Genomic DNA, 20,775 nt, shown 5'->3' with positions numbered 1-20,775 from the left:
AAGGGTATGCTCAAACTTGTGGAGCCAAGTGGAGTAGATGCCTAATACATACATCATTGAACAAACATTGAGGGAACTTGTGCATATACATCATAGTCAAAGCATATATAAATTCCACAATCGAGGTCAACATCATAAACACGATGAGTACATGATAACATCATCATATCATCATCAGAATAATAAATCATTGAGTCTAACATGTATAATCTTGTAAAATGATAAGTATATCATATCTATATGATCAAAATGCTATAACTATACCAAAGGATGCACCACAGATGCCAATACAAAAAATGAAAATACACACAATCCAATATATCATAGACAATATCAATAATGGATCAAAAATGATGATGATAGAATGCAAATGTGTGAGGCATTGCATCCCTCAAAACCTTGTGGACACATTATAGTTTTATCCATATATTAATCTAGAAATACAATTTTATTTCTTAAAATTTTCATTTAAGTATTACATTATATAATGTAAAAAATAGCATAGAGTCTATTAATTTTATGAAAAGATAAAAATAAATAAATTCATTTTTCTATTGTATTTCTTTAAAAGTAAGTTATAGATTTCAACTAATATTATCATCCAAATACTTGATAAATATTTAAAATAAAAAAATAAAATGGGAAGGTTTTTTTTTTTTTTTTAAAGGTGGCAGTGCCACTTAATATATTTTATTTATATATTTCTTTAAGCTGATTCAAAGAGCTCCTGGAGAAAAGAACCAGAAAGAAAAACTCCGATCCTTGCTCGATATTACATAGAAAGGTTGAAAAACTTAAATCCCTAATATGCCACAAAAGTACAATATATCTCGTACTATCCAAAATACCAAATGTCGCAAATCATCTTCAAGTGTTGAATGCTTCCTGAAGTATGTTGACCAAGATGATGTCCAAACCAAAACATCATGAAAGCTATACGCATTTACATAGCAGTCCACAGTTTGCCTTGCTTCATATATAAAATGGGAAGGTTATCAAGTAGTCCATCTTATTATATGTAATACATGTTCTTAAATACATATGAAATAAAATAAAGACTTTTTTTTTTTTTTGCAAAATACTTAAAATCTGCTAATTTAAAAATAGAGATATTTTATAGCCAAGGTGAGTCATGGAGGGGGCAGATAACACATTTTACTTGTAAATAATTTTGAAGATCTTGGAGACAATTCTCTCTTCCGATTCCACTCATTTTGTAACCACCAAAAGGAGCATCTTTATCAACCACCAAAAAGCAATTGATCCAAATCACTCCTGCACGAAGAGATCTAGAAATTCGATTGGCCACATCTATATTTTTTGTCAAAACTCCAGCTGCTAAGCCATACATAGTTTTGTTCCCCCTTTCTATCACCTCCTCCACAGTTCTAAGCCACATAAAATATGTTGCATGTCATTATAGGTGTCTATAATAAACCATATAATAATTTTTAATATAAGATTAAAATTATTCAGGATTATAGATATCTTACTTGAACTTAAGTATAGACATGACTGGTCCAAATATTTCCTCTTGAGCAATTCTCATAGAATCCTGTTAGATATAAATATATCCAAAAATGAATTAATAAACTATATGTAAGAAAATAACATAATATGTAATTAAAGTAGATGAACTTTTTAATTATACCTCAACATCGCAAAATATGGTAGGTTCTATGTAAAATCCTTTCTCCCCCCAAACTTGACCTCCAGTAAGTAGTTTAGCTTTCTCTTTCTTTCCAAACTCAATATATTCTAATATTTTATCAAATCGTGCTTTATCAATCTGCAATAAATATTATATCAAATCACTACATAAGATAAAATATTAAGTATTTAGAATCATATTATAAATAATAAATATTATAGAATCTATATATACTTTTAGACTTATTTTATTATTATTAAATTATTTATTTATTTTTATTAAATATAAAAAAAATTCAATAAAAATGACAAAGCTATTAAAAAATTTATATTAATAAAATAAAAAAATTACAACAAAGTCCAAAAAAAACTCAAGTACCAAGTGTATGTACTCAACCTTACTCGACTCACATTTATTTTACTCCTACTTGATTCCACATTTAGAACCTTTTGAAAAAATACTAGGAACTTGATGTTTTTAAAACTATAATAAATGTCAATGTTTTTAAAACTATAATAAATGTCATGGTTTTTTGTTTTTTTTACAATACCCCAATCTTGATCCTTTCAAAGGTTACATTGGTCATGTAAGAATTCGTGAGCTACTGAATTTGATAATAATTAATCACCTTTTATATAATTTAAATCTATATTTATCTCATGAAAGCAACTAGTTGCTGTAAAAGGCCTATATTCTCTCTATTCTATATATCACAAATTTTGTCACTTAAGAAATCTTTGTAGAGAATAGGTATGTTAACTTATAATTAAATAAGGGCTCCCTTTAAATCTTTAAAAATGATAATGAGTTGGCTTGTGGGGATTTAGAAAGGGGTGCTTATAGCAAATAGGCCTCATAGGATTTTATTATCTCCAAAATAATTATCAATGATTTTTGAGTTGTTATTGTTCTATTAACTCATTTTTGGGGGGATAGATCATTATTCAATTATACACGACATATAGGAATATAGGGCCACAAATAAGCGCCCTTTCAAATTTGAAGCTATGTGGTTTAGGGATCAAAATTTTATTCCTCTTTATCAAAGTTAGTGGAGTACCTCACAAATTGAAGGTTGCAACCATGCTCCAAGATTAAATTAATTAGCCTTAAAATTATATTAGAGTAAATAATGTTTCTATAATATATTAAAGATAAACTAACGATTAGACAATAATTTAATTAATTGAATGAATTTACTATAAAAATAAAATGAATTGGAAAAAAAATTAGTTAGAAAATAGCTTCAAAAGTGAGCTTCATATATACATTCTATGATAAAATATATTGAAGGGGAAATTATGAAACAGAGAAAAAAAAATTATAAGAAAAATAAATAACATATCATCCATAAATAAATAAATAGTTGGTAGGCACTTAATTCATCCAAAAGCTATTAAAAAAAAACAATACTAGAATTTTTTAAAACTTCTAGATAAATCAGGACAAGGACAAGACAAATCATTTACATCTATTAAATCTTGTTCCAATGTTAATAATTAAATAACACGATAAGATGTTAGAAGCATTGTTTTTCCTCTGATCTAGATGGCTCTTTTAGCTTGGGAAAAGATCTATAAGATAAAATTATTGGATAGGAGTAGAGTGCATTGTATTTTAGCATTTATGAAGGAGATTAAAAGATCAAGCAAGGCAAGATACAAATCTGCACAAGCTGCCAAAAGGACACATTGTCTTTCGATAGGCACAAGGAAATGATGAATTGGAGTGAACAAGCTCTATTAACAATGAAACTACCCTTGAACCACTATGTCAAGAAAATAATTGTTAGACACAATGCACCACTGAGAGGGGGAGGAGGTGAATCAGTGATTCTCAAATCTTTTCCCTTTAACTATCATATGTGAGCAAACCGGTTATTAGATCTAACTATGAACAAACTTACCAGTTAGAGAGGAGACTAACTCAAATGCAAACACTCTCAAGGGGATATCACATAACACCAGCATATATGAGGAAAACCCAAGATGGGAAAAAACCTCGGTGAGCAATACTGCTGGAGTCTACTACTCCAATCCAGCCTCACAATGAAAACCGTTACAATGTTTAGGGCACCAACCAATGATTTAGGGAACCAACCCAAGGAGCACCAACCCCTAACTTGTTTATGGGATACAACCCAAAGGATCTACAACCCCTAACATTAGGGCATCTACCCAGGAGCATCAACCCCTACACCAAGCTACAACTCAGTGTTCACAATATAAACATCAAATACATAAGTAGCTATCTTGTTACAAGTGAATCTTGCAACCTTATCATATATCTTACTCTATCAGTGAGATACCTTCTTTGCTACATCAAATCACTCTTCTACTGCTCTCTTCACTTGCTTCTTCTCTGTTGGTAAGCCCCATCGGCACACCTCTCCTCTTCTTCTACTCTAACGGATCTCCTCCTCACTCTCTACACTTTATCGATACTATACTATGTCGGTTCTCTATCTGTCATCTCTGCAACTCTCTTGTCTTCTTCTCTGTCGGTATAACCACTATTGGTTCTACTCTGCTACCAGTTGAACACCTCAACTTGGTTCATCCTCATTGTCACACTCTTCTCAGATGCTCATTGAGCACTTGGCTGATTTACTCTTACCTGTAGAAGTAACACACTTCACAGTAGCACAATATTCTTTTATTCAGTAGTAGCAAACAATCTCTTTGGCCATCATACTTATAGCTAGGGTTTCCCGCCAAAGTCCAATTCAAAATCCAAGCGGTTAGGGTTTCCTCACCATCCTCGAGGAAAATCAAATCCAATCAGATCATGCTCGATCTGATCTCCCTGACATCTATATGTTCATCTCCGCCATTGATGTGCCTTCTAATACATGTTTTCCAAATATAGGAAACGTGATCCTCTACCTCAACCTGTATCTATCAAACCACCATTAATGCATCTCTTGTTTCCTTCTCGAGGTCATCTTACAATCTGATCCTCTTGCTTCAATCCAGGTGCTAAATACTCCCTGATTCTTCTCTGTTGTTCATTCTTTCTTGAGCCACACACTTCTAATCTGATCCACAAATCACAAGATCCATATTCAATGCACACCTATAGAGATACCTAACTCTACACAACATGACACCAACCTTTGAAAGCTTGCCACCTTGACCCCATGTGGCATCCACATCAACCAACTGTTGACTTGGCTCTTTAAGTTGGTCCAGATAGGATCACCGACCAACCACTTTACTAGTTCCTCTTTCTTTCCAGTTTAGTAACCCTGCAGGTATCACACACTGTACCAGTTACCTCATCATGTCTGCACTTCTTGAACTGCCAATGGAACACCTTGACCGGTCACCAGACATGACATACCTAAGCATGCACATTCCCATCCAATGGGAAGTCTTCTGCATCTGCACCTTGTCCATATTACCGGTAGACTTACATACTGGTTACCACTCTTGATGACATTGGTCATCAACCTTCACTAGACTCCTTTAGTCATGCCATTCTCCTCTAACTGCATCTACTCAACCTTGCCTTCTCCTTGATCAACTTGGACCATATCTCAGCCGGTTTTTCAAGTTGACAAACACAACACTTCTTTTGTGTCGACATCTCAACATGCCTTCTTTGTCAGTCCAGTGCATAACCCTGATCTCATGCACTTAAGGAATTCCCTCTAATCACTGGTGGATCTGATGCGAGCCTTCAAGTACTTGCCTTTACCTTTTCACACTTATGCACACAGTGCATAATAAGAGATAATCTCCACTTACAGGTAGAGTGACACCTTGCCTTCCTAGTTTGTCGGTTTTCTGCAACACAAGGTGATATCAAAGATATCACATCATGTACTCCTTCATAGCAGTGTTGCACATCCATCTCTACTACTAGTGGTCATTTCATACCGGTTGACATCAATGATGACACAATGCCAACAATCTCCCCCTTTGGCATTAATGTTAACACATGTAGTATCTAGCATACTACATAGTCTTTCTTCCCCTTTACTGTGATCCATGGATTCACTCACATGTAGTATGCAGTATACTACATAATCCTTCTCCCCCTTTGACAACAATGACAAAGGGTACTATCAGGATATCATTCCTTCCTGTGTTTACTGGTCACTGACAGAATTCTTTCCCCCCCTTTGTCTTCATTGGATGTAACACTTCCATTGATACCACTTATTATCTTTGTCACTGATTGTTACATTTTCTCAAGTCACAACACTTGAGATGGGGAACTTAACCATTAGCTAACACCAATTGAGCATGCAAGTCTGAAGCAATTTGAACTCAAGTTGCAGAAAGATTGTAACCAATTTAGTGAATACTACTCATTTGTCACTCAACCTCGAACACCTCTGCAATTTCCATCTCCCGCAGTTTGGCAGTCAATATCCCTACAAGTTCAAGCAAGCTAGCTCTGCATCATGAGCACTTGAACTCCCCCTGAGTCATACACCTCAATTTCTTATCTCTAGTTAGGTACACTACCGAGACTCTAATCTCCTCCATATACTAGTTTAGCTGTGCATATGAGATCATTTGATGATCTTTCAGCTCCATTATTTCACCACAACCTATGGCATGATCCTGAATTTTCCCAATGACATGATCATGCCAAGAGACAAACCAGTTAGCCCAAAAACATGCAAGCCTCCATGATCAAGAACTAGGGCCAACATATGTCTTTCAGGTCTTCATCAACACCACTTGAGACATAACTTCACTCCATGCTACCGGGGCTAATGCAATGATCTCCAACCTCATTGTCTTACATAACCTGCAAGTACCTGTTGGAATTCATGCCGATAACATCATGCACGTACCGGTTAACACCTGATTCTAACTATTAACCTTTACTAATTGAAATAGGCAGTTGTGATCCAACATTGATTTGTAGGTGTATAGTTAATGTAGCCTCTACACATACTTATCACTTTCTTTTTTAATACCAGCAACAACATGTTCTTCCATGTTGCCTTCTTTATTGAGGGAGTGAATGATAAATTCAATGTACTACTCCTCTTGAGGTTCTACATCTCCTTTAGGCCTTAGGAGATATCACATGTGCAGTGAGTGCACAATGTCGGTCCATGGTCTTCTTCATCCATACCTGCTTGGTCTCATTCTTCTTCCCATTTTCAGCCTTGGGAGCAAGTCTTTCCTTCTTCTGTTGATGGGTCTTTCCATTTCCTGATTTTCCATCATAGCCAGAAGTAGTACTATAGTAGCACACAACATCCATCCCCACTTCATGATTGGGGAATCTCTTAGCATACCAGTTTGACCATCTTCTCCTGGTCATGTTGTTGTGACTGGCAACCGAAACCAGTGGACCTCTTGCTCCTACAGGGATATTTCTCCTTTGGTTCCAATAAGGTCTCTAACTTTCATATGCTCTGAATCTATTTTTTTGCAGAGCATAGTTGTTATACCAACCTCCATGTGACCGCAAGTTCCTCTTCCTACATTCATACATTCTATGGCCAAGACCATTGCAGTTATGACAAACAACATTTGTATAACCGAGAGAGAGAACATGCATGTATCTATTCTTGGATACATTTTTCTCATATGCATGTTGTCTGTGAGATCCTATACTATTCTTTTTAGATCTCATTCTACATTCCTCTGCCCTATGGCCATAAGCATTGCATGCAAGGCAGTAACAGGTAAATGATGGCATATGACTTACAAATTTATTTTGCCATGCATGGGGAGTTCTTACCGGTTTAGCATCTCCATTTCTTCTTCTTTGGGAATGGATCCTCGATTGTCCATTCTATGCAACTCTTCCATCTGGTCTCTTCTTCTCCCACACTTGCTTTGCCCTGTGGGTGGTAGCATTTCTTTGTCCTCTACCAGTAGGAGGTCTTCTTTGCTTCTTCCTCATTTTCTTGCTTCCGGTGAAGCTATCTTCTCTCATATTCCCCTTTCCTTTGGGATCTGCATTATTCCTTCTTCTTGCAGCACCGGTCTTCTTTCTTGTCTACAAGTCCTCACCGGTTGTATCTAGATCAACCTTCTTTTGGGGATCATTTCTCACTAAGAAGGTTTGGCCTTTGTTTTCTCCATTGGAGGAGACAAACATAATGTCATTGTAGGGGAAATTCTTGTTGGTGGAGCATTCACCGGCATCACTTCCTAATCCTTCAATGTCCTTGGCATGCTTTTGCTTCTTCAACATCTTGTCCAAGGCATCACTATTTTCATCAAACCATATTCTTACCTTGAGCTCATCTTGGCATTTCTCAAGGTTACTTCGGAGAGCCTCCATTTCTCCAACCAACTACAGACATTCTTCATTTTTCACTTCTATCCTAGATGCTAGATCTTCACACCAGCATCCCTTGGTGTTCTCTGCCCGAGTCTTCATTTCTGAGATGCTTTTCTCAGATTCTTCAAGGCTTTTAGTCAGCCAGTTTTGCTTTACTATAGCAGCATTCTTGAATAGCTTGTATTCCCTTCTAAGTCTGCTGAGTTCTTCAAGTGCATTTACAAGCTCTCCTTCAAGATCAACTTCTACTTCATCCTCTTCTTCTCCTTCACTATCAAATATATCACGATGACTAGATTTGTTTGCCTTGTCTTCTTCTTCTTCTTCATCATCACTATCAAACACCTCATATTGGTGGAATCCCTTTGTCTTATCACCATCAAATGTGTGTACCTCATCTTCAAAACCTTGTGCCATGAAGAGATGAGTTTCTTCTTCATCATTGCAACTGCAACAATCTGATCTACCTCTATCATCTGTGCATGTGTTTGTTGCACTGATCTTCTCACACTCACAAACTAATTTGGTGGTGCAGGGTTCATTTCCATACAATTTCTTCAGTGTATCCCATAGACTCTTTATTGATTTACACTTATCCACCTGTGAGGAGACATCACCGGTGAGCCCACTGAATATGGCCTTCATGGCTTCTTCATTACATATGCATCATATTTCATCTCCAGATCTGGTGGGAGGACTGACATTTCTAGGGAGACCATTGATAACCAACATCCATACATCAAACCCTAGAGAGGATAGGAAGACTTCCATTCTACAACTCCAAATAGCATAGTTAGATCCATTAAATATTGGAGTAGGGATTGACACTAAATAGACCATTGTGTCCTTAGGCCAAAATCTACCCAAGATGGAGAAAGCTCGTCTAGATGGGAACCTATGCTCTAATACCAATTATTAGACACAATGCACCACTGAGAGGGGGAGGGGGTGAATTAGTGGTTCTCAAATATTTTCCCTTTAACTATCCAATGTGAGCATATCGATTATTAGATCTAACTATGAATAGACTTATCGGTTAGAGAGGAGACTAACTCAAATGCAAACACTCACAAGGGGACATCACATAACACCAGCATATATGAGGAAACCCCAAGATGGGAAAAAACCTTGGTGAGCAATGTTGTTGGAGTCTATTGCTCCAATCCAGCCTCACAATGAAAAATGTTACAATATTTAGGGCACCAACCCAAGGAGAACCAACCCCTAACTTGTTTATGGGCTACAACCCAAAGGAGCTACAACCCCTGACTTTAGGGCATGTACCCAAGGAGCACCAACCCCTACACTGAGATAAAACTCAAGTGTTCATAATATAAACATCAAATACATAAGTAGCTATCTTGTTACAAGTGAATCTTGCAACCTTATCATATATCTTACTCTGTCGATGAGATACCTTCTCTACTACATTGACTCACTATTCTTATGCTCTCTTCACTTGTTGCTTCTCTGCTAGTAAGCCCCACTGGCACACCTCTCCTCTTCTTCTTCTCTAATGGATCTCCTCTTCACTCTTTTCACTTTACCAGTACTATACTCTGTCAATTCTCTATCTGCCTTCTCTGCAACTCTCTTGTCTTCTTATCTATCTATATAACCACTACCAATTCTTCTCTACTACCAGTTGAACACTTCAACCTGGTTCACCCTCACTTTCATACTCTTCTTAGATGCTCGTTGAGAACTTGGTGGATTTACTCTTACCTGCAAAAGTAACACACTTTGCACTAGCACAATATTCTTCTATTCAGCAGTACCAAACAATCTCTTTGGCCATCATACTTATAGCCAGGGTTTCTCACCAAAGCCCAATTCAAAATCCAAGCAGTTAGGGTTTCCTCACCATCCTCGAGGCAAACCAAATCCAATCAAATTGTGCTCGATCTGATCTCCCTAACATCTATATGTTCATCTCCGCCATTGATGCACCTTCTAATACATGTTTTCCAAATATAGGAAACACGATCCTCTACCTCAACCTGCATCTGTCAAACCACCATTAATGCATCTGTTGTTTCCTTCTTGAGGTCATCTTACAATCAGATCTTCTTGCTTTGATCTAGGTGCCAACTACTCCCTGATTCTTCTCTGTTGTTCATTCTTCCTCGAGCCGCACGCTTCTGATCTTATCCACAAATCACGAGATCCATATTCAATGCACACTTGTAGAGATACCTAACTCTATAGGACACTTCACCAACCTCTGTGAACTTTCCACCTTGACCCCATGTGGCATCCACATCAACCAACTATTGAATTGGCTCTTTAAGTCAATCCAGATAGGATCACTGACCAACCACTCTATCGGTTCCTCTTTCTTGTCGGTTTACTAACCCTTTCGGTATAACACACTGTACCGGTTACCTCATCATGTATTCACTTGTTGAACTACCAGTGGAACACCTTGACCGGTCACCATACATGACATACCTAAGCATGCACATTCCCATCAGTGGGAAGTCTTCTGCATCTGCACCTTGTCCATATTACCAGTGGACTTACATATCGATTACCACTCTTGATGACACCAATCATCAACCTTCACTAGAATCCTTCTTCAGTCAAACCATTCTCCTCTGACTGCATCTGCTCAACCTTGCCTTCACCTTGATCAGCTCAGACCATATCTCAATCGTTTTGTCAAGTTGACAAACACAAAACTTCTTCTGTGCTAACATCTCAACATGTCTTCTCTGTCAGTCCAGTGCATAACCATGATCTCATGCACTTAAGGCATTCCCTCTAATCACCGGTGGATCCGATGTGAGCCTTCAAGAACTTGCCTTTACCTTTTCACACTTATGCACATAGTGCATAATAAGAGATAATCTCCACTTACAGGTGGAGTGACACCTTGCCTTACCAGTTTTCTGCAACACAAGGTGATATCAAACATATCACATCATGTACTCCTTCGTAGCAATGTTGCACATCCATCTCTACCACTAGTGGTCATTTCATACCAGTTGACATCAATGACAACACAATGCCAACAACAATATCATGGAAAACACAACTCACACATTTACTATCTCAAAACTATGTCAAACTAAAGGATATTATCATCAAATCTCATCACAAACTCAAATTCACACTCCTTCTTTCGACATATTCTTGCACACTATTTTAAAATCAACCCACATCAATCCATCTCACAATTCACACTAGCTACAAGCTTGTGTGTTATTCATCTCACCCATTCTCCTCCTTGTTGCCTACAAAAAAAAAACACCTAATCTAAAACTATTTACAGAGCCTACCCAAGCCATCCACTAGGTTGCAACTTGTTATATTCGTGGATGCTCAAGTAAAATGCATTTTTACAATCAAAACCCCAAGTTTCAAGGGTTTGTGAGCAACTTTTACAAAAATAGTGATAACTTTTGATCCAAGGCACTTCAAACCTTCATATTATACTTGTGGGAAAGATAAAAAAAATTCCTAACTTCCTCTTCTATTATGAGCATTGTACCAGACTGTACAGGTTGTACAAAAGCAGAAAATCAAAGCAAAAACAGTCCAAACGTGAGGAAAAGCATAGGAAACCCTTGACAAATGAATTGAATGCAAACCAAAAATTGATTAGCCTGTTATTTGATATTCTTATAAGGTTTTATACACCATTTTAATTTAGTTCCAACCAACTTCCAATGCCATTTCCTTCATGGACAACTATTTCCTAAAAATGCAAAAGTTGTCATGACCAATTTTTGACAACTTCTACCTATGAGTGCAAAAACACACTCCAAGGCTCTCAAGACCTGAAACATCACTCAAATGGCATCCCACAATGGATTTAAACCATTTCCAAACATTCTAGCAAGTTTCCATGCATCCACTTGGTAGAAACCAAAAATTGACATTTTGACAACATTTCAAGATAATGACAATTTTGGATCTTGAGCACAACAAAAGTGTGGACAACCAAACTATGGCTTCAAAAAACATCATAGGATTTATTACACCTTATTACAACATAAAATAACTTGAAATCACACAAAAACTCTAAAATGCAATAAAAGACAACTTTGAGCTAGGTGCTATGCACCATACTCCCTTGGGGCATGGAACTTGAGTCCCTTGAGTTATCAGGTCTGCTAGTTGCACTCCATGATGAATTATGTCAACTTCTGACATCCACATAGCTTCTGAATCAGGTAGACCTTATCACTTCACAAGATAATGTTTGCAAATGCCCTTTCTTGTCTTCTTGATCACCTTGGTATCCAAGATGCTTTCCAACTGAACCGGTTGACTAACTGCTAAATCCTTCACCCAATCCTCTTCAGATTGCAATGTGTTATCCATCTAAGAGGTCTGAGATTCTCCTCTATAGGGATACAAGTCACAAATATTAAAAATAGGAGAAATGGCCAAAGAAGGAGGTAGTTCAACCTCATAGGCATTTTGGCCAAACTTATGCACAATCTTGAGTGGCCCAGTATTCTTCATCATCAACTTGGTTGGATGTCCTTTTGGAAATCTTTCCTTTCTAAGATAAGACAAAACTAAGTCTCCAACCTTAAATTGCAAGTTCCTTCTTGATTGATCAACTTGTTCCTTATATTTTTCTAATTTTTGTTGCAAGGACTATCGTACTTTGTCATGAATTTTCTTAATACCATCAGCAAAAATCTCTCCTTTAGAACTCTTGTGGGTCATTGTACTAATATCACTAATTTTTAAGGCACCTCTAGGATGCATTCCATAAACAATTTCTAATGGACTTTTACATGTGCTCTGGTTGAGTGAATCATTGTATGCATATTCTGCTTGGTTGATCACCAAGTCCCAAGTCTAACCATGCTGGTTAGTGAGACATCTTAGGAGATTACCCAAGGACCTATTGACCATCTCAGTCTGACCATCTGATTGTGGATGGTAGGCAAATGAAAATGAGAGTCTAGTACCCAACTTCTTCCATAATGTTCTCCAGAAGTGAGTCAAAAAATTAACATCCCTATCACTCACAATGCTAACTGTGAGTCCATGGATTCTTACTATTTCTTTGAAGAAAAGACCTGCAATATAGGTGGCATCATTGGTACTCTTACAAGGGATGAAGTGAGCCATTTTGGTAAACCTATCTACCACCACATAAACACTATCAAATCCTCTTGGTGTTCTTGGTAAACCCAACACAAACTCCATGCTCAAACATTCCCAAGGCCTTTGGGGTATGACTAAGGGCTGATATAAACCTGCATTACTTGCTGATCCTTTTGATCTCTGACATATGGCACATTTTTCAACAAATCTCCTTACTTCTGATTGCAACTTGGGCTAATAGTAGAACCGACTAACCTGCTCCATTGTTTTATCATTGCCAAAATGACCTCCTAGACCCCCTTGATGTTTCTCTTGAATGATGTTTTATCTCATAGAGAATTGGGGTATACAAAGGAGATGTCCTTTAAACAAAAAACATTCCTATATCATATACTTTGACTAGGAAACATGAGAAGTGTTAGAAAAATTAGAACATGTAGCATATATATCAGCAAAATATGTGTCTTCTTTGTAGAGGTCTCTCAACTCCTCCAACCCCACATTGTGCAATTTAACCTCTTGTATGGTCATGAATCTCCTACTGAGTTCTTTAGCAACTTTATTTGAGGTGCCCTTATTATGCTTGATAGTGAAGGTATAAGATTGTAGGTATTCTACCCACTTGAGGTGCTTCTGATTCAACTTCTCTTGTCCATTGAGAAAACTAAGGGCATGGTTGTCAGTATAAACCACAAACTCTTTGGGCAGCAAGTACTGATGCCACTTCTTCAAGGCTTGCACCATGGCATACAACTCCAATTCATACACAGATTACTTTTATTTTTCTTCATTCAACTTTTCAGGGAAAAAGGCTATGGGAAGACCCTCTTGACTCAAAAAAGCCCTTATTGCTCTTTGACTAACATCACTCTCAGCTGTAAATAACTGATTGAAATCAGGTAACCTAAGGGTAGGTAACTCAACTATCTTCTTTTTCAACAACTCAAATCCCTTTTGGGCCTCCTCTGACCACCTAAACTGACACTTGACTCCCCCTTTGATAGTATTGAGCATAGGAGCACACACATGACTAAAGTTTCTTACAAACTTCCTATAAAAGGATGCTAACCCATGAAAGCTCCTAGCATCACTGATATTTTTAAGGGTAGGACAACTAAGGATTGCCTCAACCTTACTAGGATCCATTTTTAGACAACCTTGTGAAATGACAAAACCAAGATATACAAGTTCAGTCTTGAGAAACTCACACTTTTCAAGGTCGATTTTGAGTTGTGCCTTTTTTAGATTCTTCAAGACCATCTCTTCTCCATTGAGGTTTCATCCATATGTGGGTAATCCATCCAAATTGTCCTTAGAAATGGATTTGACTGCATCTAGGAATAACTTTTGGTCTTGAGGCATAGCTACAGTTGTTGGTTCCTCTCTATCTTCCACTTCTTCATCAGTCTCATCACCCCATTCTGTCTTAACCTTTCCCTTCTCCTTCTTTGCCTCTTTGGTTCCTCTGCTTCCTTCTGTATCCTTCAATCCTTCTATCATCTCTACCACCATCTGTCGGATGGCTTCTAGAGTCATTGCCTTTGGAGACATTGAAATTGCTTATGATTCTTCATAATCTAACATACACCAAATCTTTCAAAGAATGGCTCTAGTACCATTGTAATGCAGAGATCTTGTGCTTAGCTCTCCAATTCACCCTTACTCACCCCAACTCTTCAACTCACCCTTCTACTCAAGTTTCTCCAAGGTAACTTGTTAGGGTACACTCCTTAGACCTCCAAGGCCTAAACTCTATTGGCTTTCCTCCTGGTGTAAAGCGGAAAATCGCGATCGAACCCTAGTTGCTCTCCCCTCTTCCAACTCCAAGGAGAGAGAAGGGAGATTCACTAGGGTTGATGGTTTTCACTTAGGGGAGAGACTTTACATTCAAAAGAGGGGTTGAAACCCACAAGATCCAATCCCACACAATGCAAGATTGGATGCTAAATGTGTTTCAAGGGTTAAGAAAGCAAGGCTACCCTCTTTTGTAAAGAATGTTGATGGAAAAATTAAGCTAGGAATGCATAGAAAGTGACAAAGATTCGCTTATAAACTGAGATAGGGATATAGGATGAAGCTGCGGACCTGGAATTAGCAATAAAATGTCGATACGGCGCTGTCCTGCAAATTTGAGCAAAAGTTGTCGGGACGATGGCGCCTGGCGCCACGGTCCTCCAAAAAATCCGCAAAACGAAGGCGGATCTATTCGTCTCTGCACAAGGATTCCAAATCTTCAATTTCAGTCGCGTACCTGCAACCTACACACAGAAAAGCGAAGACGATTGGGGGGTTAGGGATTAGGGGTTTGCCTTTAGGTCAAACCCCGGTTTTGGAATTAACCAAGAAATGAGCAATGCTGTAAATGTAAATGTTTGTAATGTAAAACAAGTACTAATACCTTGTTGTAAGGATGTTTGTATCCTTATGTGCGAAGGTATAGATGTTGTATGTTGTATGTTGTAGTAGTATGTAGTAAGTGATCTCCTCTTCAATGGTTGAATCCTTGTCTTGAATGCAACACTTAGCCTTGAATGGAGACTTGAAATGATCAATTGCTTGAAGGAATGCTTGAATGCTTGAATGCTTGAGTATAATATCCACGCTTTTTCCATCATGTCGAATGAAAGAGGAAAATGTAGTTTATATACTTGTCAATTAGGGCTGATAGACTGATTTTCCTGACCTTAGGCCGACCAGGAAAGAAAATTTTCCAATTTGCAAACATAAAGACCCGAAGTCCAAAAGAGACCGGGCCCAAAATAGGACCCAGGGACCAGGGCGCTGGGCGCCATGGTCCTGGGGGACCAGGGCGCTGGGCACCCTGGTCCTGAAGGACCAGGGCGCTGGGCACTCTGGTCCCACCTCCCGAGACAGCAGGGTGCAAAGGAGGTTCAGGCCAAGGTGCTTGAAAATGCAGTTTTTGGTGTCGTGGACAAGTTTCGGGGTCTCCATTCAGGTTCAGTGTTGCGTCGCCATCGTGCAGACCCAAATGCGGTCGAAATTGCAAGTGTCACAATTTTAGGACGCTACACCTGGGTATAGCCTCTTGAGGTTTCTTGTTGGTTCTAACCCAAATCTCTTATTTTGAGATGGTCTCCTACTAGGTTCCCAAAGCTCCAACTAGACTCCAAAGACCTCCACCAAGGATCTTCACTCTAACATCATGTTTAAAGACTGTGGTTATGTTGTGAAGGTATGTTCAAGGTCATTTTATGTGTTTACAAGGTCTACACCTTCCTCCCAAGCCATAGGCTTTCAACTTGCTTCTATCGGCTGCTATTAGGCCTAATTGACTAGCCCTTCTTTGATTGTTTTTTGGTCTTTTACCCAAATTTTCCTAACAACCCCTAGATATTTTTACATATTCAAATACCCATTTGGAAGTTAACGAAGATCACTCAATTTCCCATCTAAGTTTGTTGTACAACTAGGGTTACTGAAAAAGAGCTATTTTTAAGGGGTTTAGGGCTTCCAGGTAGTTTTGGAAGATGTGCTCCAAACTCTTCACCCGTAACAATCGCCAACCCAAAAAAAATTGGATTATTTTAGAACACTCATAGACCTTTCCAAAACACTATGGGTTGCTGGGGTGTCACTTCTCCATGGCACTGAAAATGAGAAATTTTTGCTGCCCCCACACACTAGCTACAAGCTTGTGTGTTATTCATCTCACCCATTCTCCTCCTTGTGGCCTGCAAAAACACAAAAAACCTACTCTAAAAATATTTACAGAGCCTACCCAAGCCATCCACTAGATTTCAACTTGTTCCATTCATGGATGCTCAGGTAAAATGCATTTTTTCAATCAAAACCCCAAGTTTCAAGGGTTTGTGAGCAACTTTTACAAAAACAGTGATAACTTTTTATCCAAGGCACTTCAAACCTTCATATTATACTTGCTGGAAAGATAAAACAAAATCCTAACTTTCTCTTCTATTATGGGCACCATACTAGACCATACAAGTTATACAAAATTAGAAAATCAAAGCAAAAACAATCCAAACGTGAGGAAAAGCATAGGAAACCCTTAACAAATGAATTGAATGCAAACCAAAAGTTGATTAACCTGTTATTGGATATGCTTAGAAGGTTTTATACACCATTTTAAGTTGGTTCCAATAAACATCCAACGATATTTCCATCATGGACAACTTTTGCCTAAAACTCTAGGTTATCAGGTTCGCCTCTGGGCCCCCCTGGTACTGGTACGGGTCCTGGTCGACCGGGTCCATGGTACAGGTCCAGTTCGATCGGGTCTGATTCGAACTCGGTTCGACCAGGGTTCGAAAAAGCCATATGTGGTTCAACTCGGGTCAAACCTAGTCGAACCCGGGTCAAACCTGGGCAGACCCAGGTCGAACCTGGGCAGTTGGGTGACCCATAAAGTCCAAAAATATGGCAAATTTAATTTTTTTTTGAATTCCACCTTCTAAAAAGTGAAATTTATAACCTAAAAGTAACTTCTAAAATATTTTATTTACTCATTTCACCTCATTTGTGTTGGAAACAAAATTTTTATGAGAGCAGGTTGAAGAAAGGGTGAACAAAATTTGGCTTCCAAGATCAAAGAGGAGGAGTTGAAGATTGATTTTTGAAGCTTCAACAAGTGTTGCAACATCATTTCCATACATTGTCAAGCTTCCATTGGTTGCAAGAGGTAGGTTTTTAAACATTTTTTTCCAACTATTTTTGTTTCACAAATTGTCAAACATGAAACTTGAATTTTTTTTCATTATTTAGTTTTTGTTTTTGAATATATATTATTTCTTGCCATAGGAACTAGAATGACATCTACATCTTCCTCCATTGGCAATGAACAAATAATTGCAAAACAAGAAATGATCCAAATTCTCCCTTATGGAAATATGTGGACATTATAAAACAACTTCTAGGAGGTGGGGGATTCCGTTGGAAATGTCATGGATATGATATTGAACATAATAGTTCATATTATCCGGTGGTAGGCCATTTCTGTGGAATAAAAGGAAGAGGCATCAAAAAATGCCCTGGAAAAAATGGTAAACCTATACCAGATGAGACAGTGATGAAATATATTATGGAGCATGAGGCTGTAGAAGAGAGGGAAGCCCATAGATTGAACCAAACCGCATCAAAGAAAACAAAGGGAATGCAAGGCCCTTATAATCCTAGTATTGTAGTAGAAGACCACCCCTTCTTTGCCACAAATGAACCTCAAAATGAACCACCCTTGACATGTAAAAGAACAAAGGGGCCTTTAGAAACCGCATTCCAAAATGAGAGTAGAGACAATGCTGACGAAGATATAGTAAGGTGCATTTATGCAAATGGGTTGTCATTCAATGTTGTTCGCTCCCCATATTGAAAGCAAATGATAAAAAGTGTTAATGAGGCTCCAAGAGGGTATAAGGACCCCAGTTATGAGAAGTTACATGGAACATTATTGGAGAAAGAGGTGAAGAGGGTTGAAGATGCATTGAAACCCATAAGGGATTCATGGGTTGAGACAGGTGTAACAATTGTTTCAAATGGGTGGAAAGATGCTAAAAATCATCCCTTCATCAATGTCATAGTGGTGTCCCCTAAACGGGCAATTTTTTTGAGAGCTTTGGATTGTGAGGGCCAAATAAAAGATGGCCAATTTACTGCAGAAATTCTCATCTCTACCATTGAGTCTGTGGGACCCCGCAATGTTGTCCAAGTCATAACGGACAATACAAAAAATTGTAGAGCTGTTGGTTGAGAAATGCTATGATCACATCTTTTGGACACCTTGTGCAGTACATTGACTCAATCTTATGCTACAAAGGATTGGGCAAAAAATAAAATGGATCAAAGATGTGTATGCAGAGGCTGAGGACATCTAGATTTTCATCACAAACCACCACATGTCTCAAGGGATTTTTAGAACCTATTCGAATTTGGAGCTATTGAAGGTAAGTGAAATAGTAATTTAATTTTACATTTTCTTATTTTTTTAATTTTCAATGTTCATAATATCATTGTGTAAGCTATATTGTGTATTCTTCTTTAAAGTTTGGCTTTATTTTTTAATCATTTGGCATTAAATTGTGTTATAGGTTGCTGAGACTTGTTTTGCATCAAACACAATCATCTTAAGACGACTTGTGAAAGTTAGAGTGGCACTATGCAATATGGTGATCAACACCAATTGGACTGTATGGAAGCAGTGTAGCACTGAGAGGGCAGAAAAAATTAGGGATAGAATATTGAATGAGAAATGGTGGGATCTTGTTACATATCTCCTAAGTATCATGGAGCCCATCATGAGCATGATTCGCTATATAGACATGGATAGGCCTTGTATAGGTGAGATTTATGATGGCATTGACTCAATGCTTGAAAAAATAAAGGTTGCTATAAATGAAAAAGAGAATCATCCCCAGGAGAAATTCTTCAAAGAACTAGAAGTAATTATTGTAGAAAGGGTGGAATAAGATGACCACTCCTTTGCACCTTCTTTCCTATGCCTTGACACCTAAGTACTATAGCAATCAGTTTCTTGATAAACCAGGAAGGATTCCACCATGGAGAGATCTAGAAGTATCTGATGGGTACAAGGCAATGTTTCTTAGACTATATCCCGATGATGATTTGCAAGATGTTGTTACAAATGAGTTCATAGAATTCGCAAATGGGAATGGTCTAAGTGTTGATGCACTTCGTCATAGATCCAAGAAGGATGCTCATAGCTGGTGGTACTTCCATGGCACATGCTTCCAACACCTACAACCCCTTGCTATAAAAGTTTTATCACAAGTAAGTTTAATTAATTAAAATTTTTAATTTACGAATTTTAGTTTATTTATAGTTTACTTTGTCTTCATAGGTTGCTAGTAATTTTATTTTTATTATTGTATAACTTTAATTGTTTACTTTGTCTTCATAGGTTGCTAGTTCATCTGCTTCAGAAAGAAATTGGAGCACATACTCTTTCATCCACTCAGTAAAGCGCAATAGGGTGCTATCAAAAAGAGAGGAGAATTTAGTATATGTGCATTCCAACCTACATCTTCTTTCACACAAACAATGTGACTACACACAAGGGGAAACAAAGATGTGAGATATAGAGCCAGAGCATACTGATTTGGATGCTCCTGCTTCTCAGCTTCTTGCATTGACACTTGATGAATCAGAAATTGAGCCAACTTATAGTGCAAGTGCAAGTGGCATTGGCTCATCTAATGTCAATGTCAATGAGGAGGAGGAGGAGGAGGAGGAGGATGAATTAGATGATCCATTTTATGATTAAACTTTAAGTTTATATTGTTGAAAGTTGAAACAATGATACTTGAATATTTTGTCATTTTGATATTAAACTTGATGTATATTATGCTATTATGGTACGATCATGATGCTATTATTACAAGTTTATGTTTGTTTTATTTTTTATATGATGCTATGTGACATGCAAATTTTAATTCATGCTTATAGGCTTCACAAATATATATATATATATATATATATATATATATATATATATATATATATATATATATATATATATATATATATATATATATATAATTTAAATGTTTTTGTACTAACAAACCCAAACCCCTTTTCAAAATTTTGTCGTACCAGCATACCGGGTTCTTCGAACCCAAACCGGTGCCCGAACCCGAACCAGTAACTTGCTAATGCAAAAGTTGTCATGACCAATTTTTGACAACTTTTACCTATGAGTGCAAAAACACACTCCAAGGCTCTCAAGGCCTGAAACATCACTCAAATGGAATCCCACAATGGATTTAAACCATTTCCAAACATTCTAGAAAGTTTCTAGGTATCCA

General features: G+C 37.6%; 1 pseudogene; it reads right to left on the bottom strand.

The window, feature by feature from the left end:
- Window positions 1-992: 992 nt before the first annotated feature.
- Window positions 993-20,775, bottom strand: part of LOC131078947 (aldehyde dehydrogenase 1-like) — a 28,169-nt pseudogene continuing 8,386 nt past the window's right edge.

This window comes from Cryptomeria japonica, chromosome 10 (genome assembly GCF_030272615.1).
Source record: "Cryptomeria japonica chromosome 10, Sugi_1.0, whole genome shotgun sequence".
Taxonomy (NCBI): domain Eukaryota; kingdom Viridiplantae; phylum Streptophyta; class Pinopsida; order Cupressales; family Cupressaceae; genus Cryptomeria; species Cryptomeria japonica.
This window is presented reverse-complemented; position numbering and strand designations above follow the sequence as displayed.